General features: G+C 46.0%; 1 protein-coding gene and 1 long non-coding RNA gene across 2 annotated transcripts in view; one reads left to right on the top strand and one right to left on the bottom strand.

The window, feature by feature from the left end:
- LOC121569078 (regulator of microtubule dynamics protein 2-like) overlaps positions 1–20,606 on the top strand; it is a 140,570-nt gene that overhangs the window by 24,708 nt on the left and 95,256 nt on the right. The gene's annotated exons all lie outside the window — the stretch shown is intronic.
- On the bottom strand, positions 11,641–13,745 carry LOC121569086. Its single transcript, XR_006001328.1, has 3 exons — positions 13,702–13,745; positions 11,896–12,089; positions 11,641–11,787 (listed from the first exon to the last, which is right to left on the bottom strand). It is a non-coding gene; the product is annotated as an uncharacterized LOC121569086 (long non-coding RNA).

The raw sequence follows: 20,606 nt of genomic DNA, 5'->3' as shown, positions 1-20,606 counted from the left end.
CCATTGTCATCATATCCTATTTTGAGGTCACGAGGGAACGAGCGACTTTGGCTTTATTCATTCTTGCTTTGCATGAGAAATGAGAGAGCATGACAAAACACTTAGAATACATAACACATAGCAAACATAATAGGCTACAGAACATTTATTCTCTTGATGGGAAAACTCATAGTGTGAGTTTCAAGTTCTGGAAGCTAATTTAACATAAAAAATGTGCCTTTTATAAACATATTTCATGCAATTCTACTACACTTTGGAGGCATTAGCAGAATCTTTTTTAATACAACAAATTACAGGGTTGCCTACCCTGCTGACACTGACAAACAGATCAATAAAAACGACGTTGTCCATATAATAGTCCTATGAGAAGCTGAGACACAAATATAATATAATTGGTGTGATGAGGTGGTGTTGAAGGAGTCAGGCGCAGGATGGTAAATCACAGAATAACAGGCTTTAACCCGCAAAATACAGGTTTACGCAGAACTGCGTCAAACACACTCCAGGGCACAAAACAGGTGCACTGGAAAATACAAGGCACACAGGAAAATACTCCCGTCGAACAAAATACACGCGCTCCACCGAGCTTCACTAACCTTCACAATAAACAATCACCCACAAGGACAAGGGGGCAGAGGGAACACTTCCAGGCTCTGTCGTAGCCGGCCGCGACCGGGAGACCCATGGGGTGGCGCACAATTGGCCCAGGGTAGGGGAGGGAATGGCCGGCAGGGATGTAGCTCAGTTGGTAGAGCATGGCTTTTGCAACGCCAGGGTTGTGGGTTCGATTCCCATGGGGGGCCAGTATGAAAATATAAAAAAATAATGTATGCACTCACTAACTGTAAGTTGCTCTGGATAAGAGCGTCTGCTAAATGACTAAAATGTAAAATAACGAGACAAGACAATTGTGATGTTTATTGGGGTGGCAGTGGTTAGTACTCCGGTAACGCCGAAGCCTGCCCGAACAAGGAGGGGAGGCAGCCTCGGCCGAAGTCGTGACAATTGGATTAGAGTATTTTCATTGTCTTCTCTTTACAGCAATAGTCATTTTCTTCCCAAAATAGGTTTTCCCGTGATTGTATTTTGAAATATTGCGATTTGCCTGCCTGGTTGGGCCGCTCTACTTTTCACTGACAGTTGCAACTCAACAATCATCTAAATTATTTGGTATTTGCCTCCCACGCTGCCCAAATTGCATATTCTGCCTTTCTTTCCAACTGTAGGCAATGCGATTTGAAACAATTACAAAATAAGATAATTATCCACTGTGGCCAAATCATGCTTTAGTAGCCTGTTTTGAATGATTTTATTTATTTCTGTATAGACAGGAGTAGGCTAATTAGGTTATATAATTTTGGCAATTCAATTTACTTTAGAGAAAGCTTAGCTTCCCCTAGCCTTATGGACGCACCGCCTATGGGAAAACTGTATTGTGTAAAAAATATGGATTTATACTGAGCAAAAATTTAAACATACAACAATTTCAAGGATTTTACTGAATTACAGTTTATATAAGGAAATCAGTAAATTTAAATAAATTCATTAGGCACTAATCTATGGATTTCACGTGACTGGGAATACAGATATGCATCTGTTGGTCACAGATACCTTAAATAAAGGTAGGGGTGTGGATCAGAAAACCAGTCAGTATCTGGTGTGACCACCATTTGCCTCATGCAGTGCAACACATCTTCGCATAGAGTTGATCAGGCTGTTGATTGTGGCCTGTGGAATGTTGTTCCAGTCCTCTTACATTTTTAGTCATTTAGCAGATGCTCTTATCCAGAGCGACTTACAAGAGCAATTAGGGTTAAGTGCCTTGCTCAAGGGCACATCGCCAGATTTTTCACCTAGTCGGCTCGGGGATTAGAACCAGCAACCTTTCGGTTATTGGCACTACGCTCTTAACCACTAAGCTACCTGCCGCCCCAATGGCTGTGCGAAGTTACTGGATATTGGCGGGAACTGGAACATGCTGTCGTACACGTCGATCCAGAGCATCCCGAACATGCTCAATGGGTGACATGTCTGGTGAGTATTCAGGCCATGGAAGAACTGGGAAATTTTCAGCTTCCAGGAATTGTGGACAGATCCTTGTAACATGGGGCCATGCATTATCATGCTGAAACATAAGGTAATGGCGGCGGTTTAATGGCACGACAATGGGCCTCAGGATCTCGTCACGGTATCTCTGTGCATTCAAATTGCATCGATAAAATAAATTGTGTTCGTTGTCCGTAGTTTAAGTCTGCCCATACCATAACCCCACCGCCACCATGGGGCACTCTGTTCACAATGTTGACATAAGAAAACCGCTCACCCACACGACGCGATACACGTACGTGGTGTGCGGTTGTGAGGCCGGTTGACAAAACTGCACTTTTTAAGAGTGGCCTTTTATTGTCCCCAGCACAAGGTGCACTTATGTAATGATCATGCCATTTTGATATGCCACACCTGTCAGGTGGATGGATTATCTTGGCAAAAGATAAATGCTTACTAACAGGGATTTAAACAAATGTGTGCACAACATGTGAGAGAAATTAGCTTTTTGTGCATATGGAAAATGTCTGGGATCTTTTATTTCAGCTCATGAAACATGGACCAACACTTTTCATGTTGCGTTTATATTTTTGTTCAGTGTAAAAACAAAGATACCATAAATAATTTATGAGTTACATTGAGCTCTTTAGCCTACATTCTGAAACATTTTCAGCACGGGACAGCTCCTGTAACAACGCAGTTGAATTCCACTTTGTAACTAGTGCCCGCGTGGCGTTTTGGGAAACGGTGTGACATCTTCTGCTATTATTTTTTACGATGCATCATTAAACGCTCTTATAAAACGGGTTGTTTGCTGAATTTCGGCCTCAGCTCAGCTCCTTTATGCATAGATTTTCCTTTGTACATCCTCAGTTTCGCCATTTGTTTCTCATGCGTCCTTGATAAAAATAGCCTTTATTCCAATGCATTAGATTTATCCTTTAATTTATCATTGTTTGCTTTTGTCAGTCAGCTGTTAAGAGCACTCATTGCTTTGTTTTTCAGGTGCGCGCGGGTAGCCTACTGCTGTTCTCAGTGCTATCTGTGGCCAGAAGTAGTAGACCATTTATTTCGCTTTATTATTTTCTATCAATATTTGTTTTCTTTCCAGGATAAGCTGATGATGGTCGACAATATAACTAGACAACTAGCCTACAGCTAGACACCAATGCACATTCGTTCATACACCACCGTGCTATACAATAAGGAAATGACAACAAAAAGACAACAGTCACACAGTGGCGGAATAAATTTGACTACACATACGTTCGTTTCATCACAAAACCGGAGAGCAACATCTGTCTGGTGAAGTCCACAAAGCAAATATTGCATGTAACTAACAGTTACATTACCAGCAGCATGGTCAAGCAAGTTCATGTTTTCAACAGTTTACTAAACAACTACTGATTTAGAACCACAGAGTTACCGCAAGTCAGCACAAAGACAACAGGAGCACTGCCTCTGCTATTCAGTACCATTAACTTAAACATTTAAACATCATCAAATCATCAAGGCTATATATGCTTGGTTTAATACACTGAAAATAAACTTAAAGATACTAAAAACGATTTAGCTCAATCAGTGTTGCTAAATAGCATGTGGCTGTCCATGCTACTTATTTCTCTCTATCTCTCTGTGTGTGTGTGTGTGTGTGTGTGTGTGTGTGTGTGTGTGCAGGGCTTCCAACTTTTGAAGAAAGCTTGGAGTGAGGTTTGCTATGTGAATTTCATTGCCCCCTGGCACAATCCCTAGAAGGGAGACTGAGAAAATGTTTACTGTTTTAAAGCTAATTTCCTGCAATTCTACATATTTTAATTTTTTGACATGGCTTAGGCCATGGCCAGTGTGGAAAATAAAAATAATAAAAACCACAGGTCAGGTGTATTCAGGATAGTTTGAACATTAAATGAACACTCAAAATTCAATTACTTTGTTACTTTGAGATTTTGTGTCACAGTTCCCTCAGCCAGAACCCAAAAGCAGACCAGGACAAGGAGAGTAGAACGAAAGTGAGGGTCTATTCGGATACAAACAAAAGGTGCAGAATATTCCAGGGACAGAGCGGGCGGCGTGGATGAGTAGTTGGGGGTGCAGTGCAAGGTCCAGTGATGGCTCGGCAGCCGCCGACCATCAGGCAGAGGTGGGGTGAAGGTTCCGGACGTGTGACTGCAGGTGAAACAAAAACGGAGGTAAGGACACAAAACTCAACAAAGTACAAAACAACAAACTCACGCTAGATACTCTAACTGATACGCAGATACACCTACTGTTCATGGCTAACGATCCGGCAGGAACTGGATGTTGGGCCAGAGCCTAAGAAAGGTGCTGATTAGGCCCAGGTGTGCAGATTGCTAATGGGAAGCAGGTGCGGAAACCAGAGCGCTCCCCGGAGCGTTCCCGAACCCTCGGGAAACTGGAGATTACGACCAGGACCCGACTCAGACAGCCGGGATCGTTACAGTACCCCCCTCCGACGAACGCCACCGGGCGGACTCCCGGAGCGCCAGGATGGAGGCGGTAAAAGTCCCTGATGAGATCCGCATCTAGGACCTGTCGCCGCGGAATCCAACTCCTCTCTTCAGGACCATACCCCTCCCAGTCCACGAGATACTGGAAACCCCGGCCCCGCCGTCTGGAATCCATAATGCGACGCACCGTGTAGGCAGGACCACCTCCGATCATCCGAGGAGGAGGAGGAGGAGGCGGAGGAGGCAACAGAGGACTGAGGAAGACAGGCTTGAGGCAGGAGACATGAAAGGTGGGATGGACTCTGAGCGTCCCTCGGTAGTTTGAGTCGCACTGCCACTGGATTGATCACCTTCTCCACCACAAACGGACCAATAAACTTCGGTAACAACTTCCTAGACTCAGTCCGTAACGGAAGATCCCGTGTGGCCAACCAAACCCTATCTCCGATGGTATAGGTGGGAGCGGGGGTCCGCGACGATTCGCCTGGAGCTGATACCGGTCCGAACCTCTAAGGAGTGCCTTTCTGGCCCGATGCCAGGTCCGGTGGCAACGACGAATATGGGCCTGAACAGAAGGCACAGAGAGCTCCTTCTCCTGAGAAGGGAACAGGGGAGGTTGGTAGCCATACAGGCACTGGAAGGGAGACATCCCAGTGGCAGATGTAGGGAGAGTATTGTGGGCATACTCAACCCAAGGCAACTGAGAGGCCCAGGAGGTGGGGTTGGAAGAGACCAGACAGCGTAGCGTGGATTCCATCTTCTGGTTGGCTCTCTCCGCCTGACCATTGGATTGGGGGTGAAAACCAGATGTGAGACTGACTGTAGCTCCAATGGCCAAACAGAAGGACTTCCAGACAGCAGAGGTAAACTGAGGGCCACGGTCGGAAACGATATCACTGGGCAAACCGTGGACCCTGAAAACCTCCCTGACCAGGATCTCGGACGTCTCCGAGGCAGAGGGAAGCTTGGCAATAGGCACAAAGTGGGCGAACTTGCTGAACCTGTCCACGATAGTCAGAACGACCGTGTTCCCCTCAGAAGCGGGCAACCCCGTGACGAAGTCCAGGGCCAGATGCGACCATGGACGCCGGGGAATAGGAAGGGGGTGAAGTAGTCCAGAGCTGGGCCGATTGGTACTCTTATTCTGCGCACACACTGGACAGGCAGCCACAAAACCCCCGAGTATCCTCGGCCATGGCAGGCCACCAAAAACGTCTGCGAAGAAAACGCCATTGTCCGAGCCACGCCAGGGTGACAAGCCATCTTACTGGCGTGGGACCATTTGAGAACAGCAGGACGAACCGACTCAGGCACAAACAACCGACCGGGTGGACCGTTACCGGGACCGGGCTGAGTCCGAAGGGCCGCCAGCACCTCCTCCTCAATCCTCCACATAACTGCTCCCACGACGCAGTTCCGGGGGAGAATTGTCTCGGTCTTGGACCCACTCTCCTCCGTCTTGGAGAACATCCGGGACAAGGCGTCCGCCTTGCCGTTCTTAGATCCAGGTCGGAACGTCAGGACAAACTTGAATCGTCCGAAAACAACGCCCACCTGGCCTGGACGGGAGTTGAGACGTTTAGCCGATTGCACGTAAGCAAGATTCTTGTGGTCAGTCCAGACAATAAACGGTTGCTCCGCCCCTCCAACCAGTGGCGCCACTCCTCCAAGGCAAGTTTCACCGCGAGAAGCTCCCGGTTACCCACATCGTAATTCCTCTCCGCAGGCGAAAGGCGACGAGAGTAGTAGGCGCAGGGATGGAGTTTACTGTCCGTGGAGCATCGCTGCGACAGGATGGCGCCAACTCCCCACATCAGACGCGCCCACTTCAACGACGAACTGACGGGCCGTGTCCGGTTGAGAGAGAAATCGGTGCGTTGGTGAATCGCCTCTTCAAATCCAGAAACGCTCGATCCGCCTCCGGATTCCACTTGAAGGTCCTGATGCTGGAAGTCAAGGCAGTTAATGGAGCGGCCACACGGCTGTAATCCCGGATGAATCTGCGGTAGAAATTCGCAAACCCCAAAAATCTCTGGAGTTGCAATCTCGTACCGGGCTGGGCCCATTCCAGAACCGCTCTAACCTTCTCCTGATCCATCCTAATCTCACCCCTGGAGATGATGTACCCGAGAAAGGATGTAGTGTGGGCGTGAAACTCGCACTTCTCGGCCTTCACGAACAGGCGATTCTCCAACAATCGCTGCAGAACCTGCCGGACATGCTGGACGTGGTCGGAAGGTTCCTTCGAGAAGATCAGAATGTCATCCAGGTAAACAAACACGAAGAGACCGATCATATCTCTCAGGACGCCGTTCACCATACTCTGGAATACCGCTGGAGCATTGGTCAGTCCAAACGGCATCACCTGATACTCGAGTGACCCATCGGTGTATTGAAACCCGTCAACCACTCGTCCCCCTCTCTGATCCGGACCAGGTGATACGCATTGCGTAGGTCTAGCTTGGTGAACACCGTAGCACCCTGTAAGGAGTCGAAGGCAGAACTCATCAAGGGCAGGGGATACTTGTTCTTGACCGTGATGTCATTCAACCCCCGATAATCAATACACGGTCGAAGAGAGCCATCCTTCTTTCCCACAAAGAAGAATCCTGCCCCCAGGGGTGATGACGAGACGAACGAGACCAGCAGCTAGGGACTCCTTGATGTAGGTCTCCAACGCCTCACGTTCAGGTCGGGAGATACTGTATAACCTTCCCTTGGGGTAGACAGCTCCAGGAACCAGGTTGATGGCACAATCATATGGTCGGTGGGGGAGGAAGTGACAGAGCCTTCTGCTTACTGAAAACTTCCCCCAAATCGTGATATGTCTCGGGAACCAGGGACAAATCTGGGGTTTAGCCTCAATCACCTGACTGGGAACCGAATGGGGGCAGGCAGTCTTGAGACAGTTAGCATGACAATCAAGGCTCCAACTCGTTACCTTGCCCGTCACCCAATCGAACGTGGGATTGTGTTCCTTCAGCCAGGGGTATCCAAGGACCAGAGGAACATGGGAAGACGGCAGAATGAAAAATGAAATCATCTCAGAATGATTCCCCGACAACCGCATCTTAACCGGTTCAGTCCTCATCGTGATACGTGCCAGACTACTGCCGTTCAGAGTGGTCGCTTCAATGGCTTCCGGCAATTGCTCCTTGGAAAGCCCCAGCTGTTCCACCAACTCGGCATCAAGAAAGCTTCCATCGGCACCTGAATCGATCAAAGCGTTAAGCGCTAAGCTCTGATTCCTGTTCACAAGGGTAGCCGGAAGCGGGGTCTGACAGAGGTACTGAGAGGTTGAAACTGGCTCGCTAAAAGTCCTCCCAACTTTAGCGAGCCGGGCAGTTTGACGACCGCCGGGGAACAAGTGGAGCTGTAATGTCCCGAGCGACCACAGTAGAGGCAGCAGTTGGTCTTACGTCTATGTTGACGCTCCTCCTTGGTTAACCCGTGCCGCCCCACTTGCATGGGTTCAGAATCGGGAGAGAGGTCCTCTCCACTAATCCTTAGTGGTGGAGAATGATCGACGTGTTCTGGTCCACCACCCGACCCGACTGGGAACTGAGAAGCTGATCGATTGGACGGACCCCATTGCTTCTCCCTCCTTCGCTCTCGGACTCGATTATCCACCCGAATAGACAAGGCTACCAAGCTGTCCAGGTCACTAGGCTCGGATAGGAGATCAACTCATCCTTGAGCTGCTCCGACAGGCCCTGGTAAAAGGCCGCTTGCAAAGACTCCTCGTTCCACCCACTCTCCACAGCCAACGTCTTGAACTCGATCACGAAGTCGGCCACGCGGCGAGTTCCTTGGTGAAGAGAAAACAGACGCCTAGCTGCGTCCCTCCCTCGGACGGAATGGTCGAAGAGCTTCCTCATCTCGGCCGTGAACCCCTGGTATGAAGCCATGCAGGGATCCTGTCGTTCCCAAACGGCTGAAGCCCACTCCAGCGCTCGACCACGCAGCAACTCAATCAAAAAGGCTATCCTAGCCTTGTCAGTGGCATAAGAGTAGGGCTGTAGATCGAACACTAATCCACACTGCATAAGGAAGGAACGGCATCTTCCCAGCTCCCCCTCATATTTCTCCGGCGTCGGAACCTTGGGCTCACGGAGGGACACAACTTCAGAAGCGGCAGGCGAGATGGGTGAAACCGGTAGTGGGTCCTCCACCGGACACTGGCGTTGGTTCTGGACCTCCATCAGGCCGGTAGAAAGGTTCCGAACTGACAACGCGATCTCCTGTAGTACCGTGCTATGATGGCCCAACATCTTCTCCTGCTGGGTAATGGCATGGCGAACGGAGTCCAGGTCCGCTGGGTTCATAATTGGCCGGATCGTTCTGTCACAGTTCCCTCAGCCAGAACCCAAAAGCAGACCAGGACAAGGAGAGTAGAACGAAAGTGAGGGTCTATTCGGATACAAACAAAAGGTGCAGAATATTCCAGGGACAGAGCGGGCGGCGTGGATGAGTAGTTGGGGGTGCAGTGCAAGGTCCAGTGATGGCTCGGCAGCCGCCGACCATCAGGCAGAGGTGGGGTGAAGGTTCCGGACGTGTGACTGCAGGTGAAACAAAAACGGAGGTAAGGACACAAAACTCAACAAAGTACAAAACAACAAACTCACGCTAGATACTCTAACTGATACGCAGATACACCTACTGTTCATGGCTAACGATCCGGCAGGAACTGGATGTTGGGCCAGAGCCTAAGAAAGGTGCTGATTAGGCCCAGGTGTGCAGATTGCTAATGGGAAGCAGGTGCGGAAACCAGAGCGCTCCCCGGAGCGTTCCCGAACCCTCGGGAAACTGGAGATTACGACCAGGACCCGACTCAGACAGCCGGGATCGTTACATTTTGGGGGGATTACATTTTTAATATGCTAATATTTTTGGGGTGGTTTGACACTTCATTCAGACAGTAATGAAATGAGATAGGGAGACAGGCAAATGCTAGAAACAGTGGGAAGGTTGGAAGCAGGGATTGGTCCCTGTTCTCAGGTAGAAAGTTGTATGCAACACGTGCCGGGGAGTATTAAAATGTTTTATATTAATGGTTGATGGCAGAGGGTAACCAAATCATAGATTGCAGTCTCCTTGTCCACAGACTGCTTTCAAGGTAAGGACACAAACATTTTGTAATTTGGGTGAACTATATCTTTAAAATAGGGCTGGAAGAAAATCCTGCTTGCTCTCCAGAAGGGTTGGCCACCACTGACCTATGTTTCCCAAGTGCTGGGTGTTTGAAAATGTTCTTGTTATAACAATTAATTTCTCAAAATCACCAAACCTTCAAGAAAAAATCGAATGAATATCTATATTCAGGTGGTTGATGTTTACTAGTTGAAGATCCTTGCCACCATCTTACTCTACATAGACAAAATATGACGCTTTTATCATAGTCGTGGGAAGTAGGGGTGCTGAGGGTGCTGCAGCATCCCCTGATTTATTTTTATTTAAATAAATAAATAATAATAAATAAACAATTCTCACAAAAGTAGTGCACTAGGCCTTTAATAGTCCTGTATTAGCTAACTGATATAGTTGCACCCCCACCCCCAAACTACTTCCTGCAGCTATGGCCTTCATGAGTTGTGAGTCCCCCTACCATCTCTGCCAAGCATGTGCACAATACTAAAATGTCAAAAATTATATTTGGTTAATATCCAATGTTTATTTGTATCTTATTCAAAACTGTCCATGAATGGCTGCAAAAATACATAGCCTCATATCATTCATTTTCAAAGACACAAGTAGGGATATCAGATTTCAAATATGTGATTACACTGGCAAAATTGGGAAGAAGTGGAATAATTTGATTTGATAATAAAATAAGTTTGGAAAGTAACAGAAGTGTTCCTGCTGACACTTGCATGTAGCTGTAAGCTAGGTGTTGATGGCAACTACGTACAACTCAACTTGCAAGGTTGCTAGCCAACTAGCCTGCTAACGTTAGCTCTACTAGCCTGCTAACATTATCCCTACCAGCCTACTAACGTTACATTAGCCTGACTGGCAGGGCTAACGTTAGCAGGATAGTTGGCTAGCAACCTTGCAAGTTGATTTATAACAAATTCATAAAGTATTTGCTTGTAAGTTGCAAAAGATTGGGTTGTATTTAAAGTTATACAATTGAAGTTATTTCTGTTGGAGTTTACATTATAGGGAATAGGCTGGCTTGCCAGGTCCTCCATATTACATCACATACCGAAAAAATCATTTTCCGAGCTGACGTCGGCATTCTGATCGGTTTTATGTAATAAAAAAGTGAGGTGTAACTTTGCATTGGGACTTTTGATGTGTATACTAATGCAAATCCATATGTTACATGTGGTTACATTTATGCTACCTACCCTTTAAAAGTTTTGCTACACTGCCCTAATGAACATGACACAGGACTAATCCTTTACTTGGATGCATGTTTAAGGATTGTGTATCCACCTGTGTGTGGTTCTCTCTGCTTCTGACAACCCTGGCGTTGCAAACACCATGCTCTACCAATTGAGCTACATCCCTGCCGGCCATTCCCTCCCCTACCCTGGACAACGCTGGGCCAATTGTGCGCCGCCCCATGGGTCTCCCGGTCGCGGCCGGCTACGACAGAGCCTGGATTCGAACCAGGATCTCTAGTGCGATGCAGTGCATTAGACCACTCATTCAAATGCAACAAATAAAGAATATGGACAATATATCACAGGGCATACTGCATAATCATATTCATAGACTCAAAGCCCATTTTTGACCAAAAGTCAGGAGGATAAGTCCTTTATCTTTTGACAAACAGACAAATAAAAGTGCTTTGCTGAATATATACCACAGCAGATGGAAAGGATATCTCTTTAGCCCAAGGGCTCTCTCCTGGAATAGGGACACAATAGAAGGTCTGTCTCTCCGCAGTCACAGTGTTTCTGGAGTTCAAATCCATCTGAAGATGAACACAGGTAATCAAGATCAGTCATGTGAATGTAAATCTTAAAACACTATCATTTCGTTCAAACAAAGTTAAGAACGTGATGCAAGCTCACTCCACAGCTAGCTTGAAATGACGCCAATGGCGCTATTAAATTGGTACCTTTTGTATATCTCAATCCGTTTGCATGTTACCAAGGAGGGTGGTCACGTGTGTTGCGAAGCAGAGGATCACTGGTTCAAGTCCGGTATGGGGACAGGGACAGTGGAGGAAGCTAAACTATTAGCAGCACACTGATGTCGGTTACACTGGTGCCATTAGACCTGGATCGGCAGTTGGCCTCAGCTCAACGGCTGGGGTAGCGCGCTGTGTAGCGAGTTTATAAGGGGTGAGTGTAACGGAGTTAAGAATGTGCTGTAAGCGCACTCCACAGCTAGCTTGAAATGTTGCGGTGTGGAGTTATTCAATTGGTACCTTTTGTATAGCTCATCTCATTTGCATGTTGTCAAGGAGGGTGGTCACTTGTGTTGCGAAGCAGATGATTACTGGTTGGAGCCCAGTATGGGGACAGGGACAGTGGAGGAAGTGGAGGAACTGTTAGCAGCACACTGACGTCGGTTACACTTACTCCGTGTCAAAATGATGTGCCCTGACTTCCATGGAAAGGCCTAATATACAGTGGGGGAAAAAAGTATTTAGTCAGCCACCAATTGTGCAAGTTCTCCCACTTAAAAAGATGAGAGAGGCCTGTAATTTTCATCATAGGTACACGACAACTATGACAGACAAATTGAGAAGAAAAAAATCCAGAAAATCACATTGTAGGATTTTTAATGAATTTATTTGCAAATTATGGTGGAAAATAAGTATTTGGTCACCTACAAACAAGCAAGATTTCTGGCTCTCACAGACCTGTAACTTCTTCTTTAAGAGGCTCCTCTGTCCTCCACTCGTTACCTGTATTAATGGCACCTGTTTGAACTTGTTATCAGTATAAAAGACACCTGTCCACAACCTCAAACAGTCACACTCCAAACTCCACTATGGCCAAGACCAAAGAGCTGTCAAAGGACACCAGAAACAAAATTGTAGACCTGCACCAGGCTGGGAAGACTGAATCTGCAATAGGTAAGCAGCTTGGTTTGAAGAAATAAACTGTGGGAGCAATTATTAGGAAATGGAAGACATACAAGACCACTGATAATCTCCCTCGATCTGGGGCTCCACGCAAGATCTCACCCCGTGGGGTCAAAATGATCACAAGAACGGTGAGCAAAAATCCCAGAACCACACGGGGGGACCTAGTGAATGACCTGCAGAGAGCTGGGACCAAAGTAACAAAGCCTAGCATCAGTAACACACTACGCCGCCAGGGACTCAAATCCTGCAGTGCAAGACGTGTCCCCCTGCTTAAGCCAGTACATGTCCAGGCCCGTCCTGAAGTTTGCTAGAGTGCATTTGGATGATCCAGAAGAGGATTGGGAGAATGTCATATGGTCAGATGAAACCAAAATAGAACTTTTTGGTAAAAACTCAACTCGTCGTATTTGGAGGACAAAGAATGCTGAGTTGCATCCAAAGAACACCATACCTACTGTGAAGCATTGGGGTGGAAACATCATGCTTTGGGGCTGTTTTTCTGCAAAGGGACCAGGACGACTGATCCGTGTTAAGGAAAGAATGAATGGGGCCATGTATTGTGAGATTTTGAGTGAAAACCTCCTTCCATCAGCAAGGGCATTGAAGATGAAACGTGGCTGGGTCTTTCAGCATGACAACGATCCCAAACACACTGCCCGGGCAACGAAGGAGTGGCTTCGTAAGAAGCATTTCAAGGTCCTGGAGTGGCCTAGCCAGTCTCCAGATCTCAACCCCATAGAAAATCTTTGGAGGGAGTTGAAAGTCCTTGTTGCCCAGCGACAGCCCCAAAACATCACTGCTCTAGAGGAGATCTGCATGGAGGAATGGGCCAAAATACCAGCAACAGTGTGTGAAAACCTTGTGAAGACTTACAGAAAACGTTTGACCTGTGTCATTGCCAACAGAGGGTATATAAAAGTATTGAGAAACTTTTGTTATTGACTAAATACTTATTTTCCACCATAATTTGCAAATAAATTCATTAAAAATCCAACAATGTGATTTTCTGGAGAAATCATTTTCTCATTTTGTCTGTCATAGTTGACGTGTACTAAATACTTTTTCCCCCCACTGTATTAGATACACATCTTTGAAACTATGGTTGCTGCTGAGCTTAGAACATTTTAGAGACGAGCTTACCCCGCATTCTGTGACGTCTTTGTACTTCCCACATCTCAACACCTGAGAATTGTCAAGACAGACACCAAATGACTAGAGGAATAGCAAACAAGATTGGAATAGCTTTTTCCCATGGACCAACAATGACAGTAAATTGACTATGCACTTCCAACAAGTACATTGACTATGTACCATCTACAAAACAAGAACTAAAACGGATTGTTTTCACAGGGCTAGGTGAAATATATTTATTTTAAACATCATCATTTCTGTCAGTCTCCTCAGCAGATGCCCATGCAGGCAAATGTCTACACAGACAACACTGACAGCAGGTGTCCGTGTAATATAGTGCATTCCGCAGCTGCTACTGTACCATTGGAATGGAAGAGTGAGAGGTCTTAGTGTAGTGGAACCCCATATTATCGGCATATTCAACAGCGTTTAAGAAATATATTACCTTCAACAGTGTTATCTTGTGATCAAGCCATCAATGTTATGTGATTATTGGTGTCGTAAAAATTTTAGCTAACGGGTTAGAAATTAGCAAGTTCGACATTTCAGTGGAAATACAACTATCAGCTTTTTGATAAGCGGTTTAGCATAAAAATACGTCCCGTATTATCGGCATACGGCCCCCAGTTATTGGCCACCTTACTATTTTGTTCAATTACAAGATATATCAGTTTAATTTTGTTCAAAGAGACACTAACCACATACCCGAAGTGTTTACTAGAAGGCTGGCTAGTTGGCTAGCCTTCCGGCAAAAAATTATGACTTGCCTGTCAACTTTTCATTGCGTAGCCCGGTGCGCCCTCCTGTGGACTCTTAAAAAATGGTTCTTCACCAACATATTCAGTGTCTCATCATTTGTTTTACAGATTAATCTTATGTTTTGATAAAGTAGATAACAGTTGAATACTAAAATATGAGTATTAATAATTTACATCAAATAAAACTTTAATTTCAGTAATATGCATTGACATAAACAATGAAAACACCCTTGGAGTTTGTGTTGCAGAGATGCACTTGGAAAGTAAAGGAAGAAATACACAAGATGGGTTCAATAAATATATATATTATATTTTAGACATTAATTTTTTTGAACAAATAAATAATTTCATATGAACACAAACAAAACAAACAATTAAATCTCGACCTCCATCCCTATATTGTCACAAAAATCACAATAAAAATCCAGCTCCACCGCTACCTCTTGATCCCACTGCACACACCTGCAGTGGAACCAGTGCTGGCAAAAGTCACAGCACACCCATGGCACCTCGGATCTACACTCCTGAGAGGAGCTTGCAGGCGGATCACGCTCCCCGCAGCGAGCACAGCAGGTGGTGTCTTCTTTTATAAAAAAATTAAATAATAATACAAATTGATTAATATGGTTTTGCAAAATGTAGAAGTTCTTCAACAACAATAGTAATTGATACAACTGAGAGAGCGAGAAAAACAGATTATGAAGTACCTGAGAGTGGTGCCATGGGTGGTGTGACAGATGTGACCGGTGTAACTTTTTCTCTTCCTTTTCTGTGCTGCAGTTTGAGAAAAAGTAGTGTTAGACAGAGCATGTTGCATGAAAACCCTTTTCAACTTTTTTTTACATCAATACCTCTGGAGGAAGCTGCAGAGGTTTTGGAGGAGGCGGAGATGACTTGAGGGCTGGTGCTATTTACTGTAGATATATAAAGATATATATATTTTTTTTACATTGCTGTTTTATAAAACAGATAACAAACAGTCATTTTTTTCGTAATTTAACATGTGTTTACCTGTGGAGGTGGTGGTATTCAAATTGCAGGGGGCAGGGACACCCAGACGAGGCTGCTATGGTGGTGTGACCAGGGGAGACGGAGGAGGCAGTTGGTCCAGAGGAGGCCGTGTTGGTGGTGACAGACATGGGGGTGGTGTGCATTGGGGTGGTGGTGGACAAAACCGCCGACGATGGCTTGGAGGAGCTGGTGTTTGTAATGGTGGGGTTGAGGGGTCGACGATGGTGTGGCCGGGAGAGTAGGCATGTGGCCTTCTTCTGCAGCTGGGGACTCCGGCGGCTCCTACAGGTGTTGCACACTGGGAGGCACTGGCAGTGGTGATGCAGCTGTCAGGAGTGGTTCAAGCAGGGGGTCCAGCAGAGGCGATGGTGTCAATGGTCTCATCCATGGCAGCCCTCTCCTGTGCCCTCTGTGTTCTGAGGGCTGCCCGACGCTCTTTCTCCTCTGCCCCGGCCCTCTCCTTCTCACCCTCTCCTGCCACTGGCGCGTGTATTCCTCCCCGGTGAGGCATGTGGCGACCACAGGGAGTCTTCTGTATCGGTCCAGCCGATACTTCAGGACAGTAAGGATGTGCCCCAGGTCCTTCGCTATCAGCCCCCCCTCTATTAGGGGGTGCTCTTCTAGAGCTAGGGATAGGACTGGAGCAGCGGCTGGGACTGGGGCAGGGGCTGAGGGTCCTCCTGTGGTCGCTGGGGAGGAGGTGCTGATGGATGGCACATTGCTGCTGGTTCCAGTAGAGGCGGTGTTGGGACCCGGTAGGGTCCGAGACGGCATTAAACGGGACCCTTCAATGGCTGAAGGGTCAAAAGGGAAGAGGCCACACTTCTTAAAACCCTTCCACCACATAGCGCATGTCCTTGCATCGCTGGTACGGGTAGCGGAATACTCTGGCAAATTCTGATTTGTTTACCATGTAGGAGTGGTCAAAATGGCTAAGGTCTCCAGCTACCTTGGAGAACTCAGCCTTTAAAGGGCCAAAGTATGCCACGTCCAGCGGCTGCAGGACATGGGTGCAGTGTGGTGGAAGACAAAGAAGTATAACCCCTTCCCTTAGTGCCACCGCGAGCACTTCCGGGTCCATGTGGCTCTTGTGCCCATCAAAGAGGAGAAGGAGAAGGGCGCTCTTTCACTGCATACTTAATGAAGTGCTGAAACCACTTCCTGAACAGGTCCCCGTCAATGTAGCCACTGCTTGACCGTCCATACAAGGCTTGGGGGGCCTCCCAGTGTGTAGTGGCCACCGGGAAACACTTGGGGTAGATGATAAACGGGGGATGTCCCTCCCCAGTTGCGTTGAAGCAGGCCAGCACTGTGATGTGCTCCTTGGTCCCCGAGCCTGCTGGTACACGTGTTTTGCGCCCGGGAGCCAGCACTTTGTGCCTGCTCTGGTCGCTACGAAACCCAGACTCATCGCAGTTATAGATTTGTCTGGGTTTCTCCCTCAACCCACTCTCCTCCAAGTGCTTCTCATAAGAAGTGAAGAAGGTGTCCATCGTCGGACGTGTGGCACACTCAGCTCTCCCCCTGTCCAGGGTGTCCGGCCTCCTCATGCTTAGGTTCTTGTGCCTCCTCCTGAACATTTCCCACCACCTCTTCCCCAGTGGTGGGATTGTTTCCCCTGGGTGCCGAAACCTACAATAGAATAGAATATATAATTGTCCATCCAGGATGAAAATGTTTGTTTGGCATCACCATACACATCCACATTTACATCACACACATTGATAACAGTCAGTCCAGCATTCTACATACATAAACACATAGAACACCAAATACCTGCGTATTTTGTCGGGCGTATTTCATCAGCCTCTGTCTGGTGAAGGGGAACCCATGGCTGGCGCAGTAGATACAGTACTGCACCAGAGACTTTTCATCCTCTGGTGCAAGCAATGTGGGTGGTCCACTGCGACAACCATGGGTCACCCGGCCGCTCAGCCTGTCCGCCAGGGGTCTGCCGAGGTACACCATGCACCTTGGTAGATAAGAAAGAAAACTGTTACTAGCAGATAAAATTCACATACACATGGTAATCTCCTAAAAACAAAAGATGCCTAACCTTGGCAGCCTGGCGGATAGCCATCCCTGCCCCCGAGTCCTCCATGGCATGGAACATGTCCACCTCACTCCACTGCTTCCTCTTGACTTTCTCCATGCTGCAGTGGTAAATACATGTAGCTAAATAACTTGGCATACTATACACATTTTTAGAAAGATAACTCAATCTGAATATGTATAAACATTTACATTTCAAAGCTAAGGCATTGAAAGGTGATGAAAGTTTCACAATAACTGAAAGTGTACCACGTTTTTTTGTTTGATGTTATCTGTAATGAAAATTAGTGTCCCAATTAGTGTAATATTGATGCATACATTGTACCATTTAACTAAATACTGCCTCTATGTAGCTGTTGTAATATGAAATATAGCCAACAGTGATAGGTGTCGAAAAGTTCATGGTTCAAAGTTCCAAATACATTTTTGCAGATTGTGCAAAAACGCCTCCGTCAGAGGACTCCAATTTTGATACGGTAAAGCTTGACAACATGCAGCTGTTTTCGTGATATGTATTATCTAACACTTACAATTTCTTTCCTTTTGCTTACTTAGCAGTTCTATCAACATTTAGCAACTAAGATAGCAACATTAGAAAATCCGTTAGCTATATTTCAGAGGTAAAAAGTTGGATATTAAATTAGGTGTGGTCTGTCGCACAGTCGAATTTTACAATATGCAGCGTGTTCCACAAAATGTGTACATATAACTTTTTTGAAAACTCTCAAAACCTAACTTAACTTACATAAATTGCACTGAAAATCGGTGGTCAGCTAGCTAAAAGGGTGTCGTTAGTCACAAAACTTACCGTTATTTTTCAGTCCATTTAAATGTTGAGCTCGAGGTGATTCAGTCCTCCAACCGCTAGAAAGTGTCCGAGGTCAGGGGGTGTCTGATGTTTGGGGAAAATTAGCTAGCTAAAATGCTTGCTAGCCTAACTTTCTTGCATGGGCAACAATGAACCAGTTAAATTAGCTAGCTAGTTAACGTGAGCCTACTAGGCTACATTTTGAACTTGAGTCATCTCAGGCCAGTGGCACAACATATTAATTTATGGTTAGATCAGAATCGCTGTAATAATCATTGGCCTGTACAAATAATTAAGTCAAAACCACAAGTCCAAATCCCCATCTCCATCCATGGCTTAGGAAAGGGCAGATTTAGCAAGCTAGCTACTGCAGGACATCAACACACACAGACCAGAATTTTTCTGAAAATGACGTTTTGCGTAGGAAGTGATTTGATTGGTGTGAAGCCAAACCCAAACTGGCCTCTCTTGGGGGGCGTTTTGCTGCACCAGGACAAGCCACAGTTGAGCTCAGCTCAACGCTGATTGGCAAATTATTTTATAATTGTTTTATCAAGGGAGGCCAAATGCATGCTGACATCAATCAATCAAATGCTACAGCAGCAACATGTTATTCTCTTTTGGTCCAGACAGCATCAGATAGCTACATGGGCTACACATACTGAGACAGAGGGGCGCTGTTTCCCATCCTCGGATGATTTCTCCGGTAAGATTCAGCCACTTGATGGAAATTGAATTGACAGAAAATTATGAAAACACAGAGAGACACTAAAGAGAAATTATTTTATAATTTAGTGGCCAAATATTTGGGAAGCCTGGCTTCTCTCGGCATCCCTATAACACATGGTATAATTGCATGGTATAATTCAATGGCTATGAAGTTCATTCTTACATGTTCTATTTTTGAGATGCTTTTGAAAGCAAAAGTCAAATTGGAAACATTATATGCATTGTTGAATTCGATTTTCATAATAGCAGGCTAGGATAATGGTTTGGTTAGCTAATCTAGCATGTCTGTTAGTTTGGTTAATAAGGCAACTACTGTAGCCATCTAGCTAGCTATTAAACTTGCTAGCTACTTCAGTGGATGTTGTCACATTTATACTGGCAAATTAATACATTTCTAGCGGCAAATATGTTAATTTATAGCCATGGTGTAAAAGGGATCATTAACTCAGGACTCTATGGGTTCTCTGGAAGGTTAGTTCCACTCTGCTAACGCATCACACCTTCCACGTTGTGCATTATTTTCCAGAGAACGCATAGCCCCTCATTGATTAACCCTTACAAGTTATTCTCTCTCATCATTGAATCTCTGCTAGCTAGCGTAGATACATGCCAATTATTTGTTTAGCATAGCAACGTCAAATTAATAGAATGATTAGAAAGAACGACTGGGTCAGAACATGACAAAATAACTAACAACCAGCCCGCTTGGGTAGCAACTTCAGAATGTAAAAATTAATTTACTCGTTAAATAATGTTTTAATTATAAAATGTAATTCATATTTTTATAAATATGTTGGCAACCGTTTTATAAAAGCAACAATGCCCTCAAACCCGGGAATGATCATGTGACAACTCCCTCCAAGGGCTGTATCCAGGCCCTTGGCTTCGCCTCGGGCCTCAGAACAACCCTTGTCAGGAGTTGTTCCCGGGATCTCACACATTATTGTATCGGGAAACCGGGCCCAGGAGCAGTATGATGTTGATTTTGTGTGTCAAAAGAGCAATAGGAGAAAGCTCTGTGGCTCTACAAGCTATCGACGTATGATGTGAACGTATCATCTCTGGCGTCTCGTTGGACATAGAGGCTGTGTGGTTTAAAGATAACATTCCAGGAGCGGTAGACACACGTCGCTTGACCCGAATGATAGACAGAATGAAGGCGGAAAGCCTGTTGGTTTTACTATCATTTGATGAAGTGGTTCTCCCGACTCATGTAAAACTTGGGTAACATGTAAGATATGTGGTGAGACCGTATGTAGCCTAGGCTACAGAAGCCGCTGCAGTGTTACAATTGTAAAAAGTTTGGACAGGTGGCAAGTGTTTGTCTAAGGAATAATAGCCTATGTTATAGCTGAAGAGTCAGATGAAGCACGTTTCTGTAATTGTGATGGGAATCATGTTCCCGAGTTCCCGGAGTGCCCTGTAAAGAAGGAGGTCGCAGTAGCTAGGATAAGGGATATACAGCAGGTTTCCTACATTTAAATTTTAGTCATTTAGCAGACGCTCTTATCCAGAGCGACTTACAGTTAGTGAGTGCATACATTTTCATACTGGCC

This window comes from Coregonus clupeaformis, chromosome 1, assembly GCF_020615455.1.
Source record: "Coregonus clupeaformis isolate EN_2021a chromosome 1, ASM2061545v1, whole genome shotgun sequence".
Classification (NCBI taxonomy): Eukaryota; Metazoa; Chordata; class Actinopteri; order Salmoniformes; family Salmonidae; genus Coregonus; species Coregonus clupeaformis.
The sequence above is the reverse complement of the archived record's forward strand: the minus strand, read 5'-3'. Positions and strand labels throughout refer to the sequence as shown.